We start from the raw sequence: 2229 nt of genomic DNA, 5'->3' as shown, positions 1-2229 counted from the left end.
GATCCAAACCCGGTTTCTAATGGGTTGCAATATTTTATTTAAAAATCAGTCGAATACCCAACATTTTTATTAAAAATAATACTCTTTGAGGATTAATTCAGAACAATAAAATAAAATAAAATAAGATAAAAAAAATAAACTTTTCTAAGATTTATAAATCCTAAAAGAATTAAAAAGAGAATAAAATAAAACTTTAATTCAAACCGAAAACTAAGTCTATAACTAAGATTAATAATTTTCGTGATTTTGGGATCATAGTTGTTAGACAATCATTTGCCATTTATCAGTACCTTTTCTTTCATGAATAGATCTGGTCGATCACCAGTATTATCGTCCACTTAAACACTAAAAATTGTGATAAATTTTGGACATGCTACAAGTGACAAGACAAGGTAATCCTATATTCCTAGATAAAACTTCCTAAGGACCATTCATTTGACGACGACCAAGGATATTGTTGTCCACCTAAATTGAGCAGCGAGATCTACAGACAATCTTGTATTGTTCACTTTTAGATGTACTAGAATGTGTTTGCCACTTCCAAATATACCCCAATAATCAAGAACTTCCGAGATACTCCTTACTTTAGGTGAGCAGACTATTATTCATAGAGATGATAGATTTAGGTTATTATTAATTATAGTTATTAGAGGGATTGAGAAGTAGAAGGTTGCATATGTTGTGTACCAGGTCGGATTGTTAATCACACAAAGGAGACAACATATGTCTAACAGATAGGAATAATTTCATAGATATAATATGTAGAGAAATAGATTTGCATATGTTGCAGTCTAGGTCAGATCTCATCCAATCACGTAGACGAGGCAACATATAACTAACAGTAAAAGAAGAAAAAAAATAATTTTCTACAGACCTACTTTATCGAAATTCTCTAGTCGCCCTATCAATACCGGAATTAAGGACATAATTTGTACATCGAGGAAAAGTTAAACCACAGTTCTAGATACGGGTTCTTTAGTGTGACTAGTGGATTCTCATGTATATCTCCCTGCTCAACCTATCCGAGCGTCATATTGTCAGGCTAAATGGATCTATCTAGGTCAAGATTTTTCAAGTCATTTGATTTCTTAAGTTCATCTGCACCTAGTCAAGTCCATTAAAATCCTTCGTGCCTACCAGCGCATCGAACACAGAGCCTAGACAATTCAACATTGGTACTTTACATAGACTCAGATTGCCTGTTATCACTTGTTGATATCACTTCCTATCACATCACTTTTCAAAGATAATTTTCATTTTTTTTTTCTGTTTTTCTAATGTTTTTCGATTTTTTTGATTTTCTATTGTTTTTGGGTTTTTAATTTTTTTTAATTTTGTTTGATTTTTGTTATTTTCCCCCTAAATTTGTGCATGGGTGAGAATGAAATCAAAATGCGCAAATTTAACCTAAACTAAACAAAAATTAATCCTCGAAGCGAATCATTTTCAAAAGATTGACCAACACATCGAATCGAGCTTTGTTGAACGGCTTGGTGAACATGTCCGCCACATTATTAGCAGTGGGGACATGGTCTAGCCGAATGAGCGAACGCTCATAACAATCTCAGATAAAATGCACTTTGATATCGATGTGATTGTTCTTTGAGTGTTGGACCGGATTTTTAGTGATTTGGATCGCAACCTCATTATCACAAAATATAGGGGTTTCTTGAAAATTCAAACCGTAGTCCAACAGTTGATGTTGGATCCATATAACTTGAGAGCAACAGGAAGACGCAATGACATACTCCGCTTCTGCTGTTGAGGTTGAGACGGTATGCTGCTTCTTGCACTGCCATGAGACCAGTCTATCTCCTAGAAATTGGCATCCTCCTAAAGTTGATTTTTTATCAAGCTCGCACCCGTCATAGTTGCTGTCTGCAAAAGCATAAAGATCAAATTCAGGATTTTTCGGATACCAAAGACCCAGTTTTGGGCAACCTTTGAGGTAACGAAAAATCCATTTAACAACAATAAGATGAGACAATTTAGGATTAGCCTGGTAGCGAGCGTATTGACAGACCGCAAACATTACATCTGGGCGACTAGCAATCAGATATATGAGTGATCCGATCATTGATCGATAGTACGTCTGATCTACGGATTTTCCTTCAAGATCAGGAGCAAGTAAAGGTCTCTCCGCCATGGGTGTAAGAGCAGGTTTTGCGTCTCGGAACCCGAACTTCTCCAGCATATCATCCACATACTTTGCTTGGTGAATAAGGATTT

The sequence above is a fragment of the Lactuca saligna genome, chromosome 8 (assembly GCF_052625555.1).
Source record: "Lactuca saligna cultivar CGN05327 chromosome 8, ASM5262555v1, whole genome shotgun sequence".
Lineage (NCBI taxonomy): Eukaryota > Viridiplantae > Streptophyta > Magnoliopsida > Asterales > Asteraceae > Lactuca > Lactuca saligna.
The sequence above is the reverse complement of the archived record's forward strand: the minus strand, read 5'-3'. Positions refer to the sequence as shown.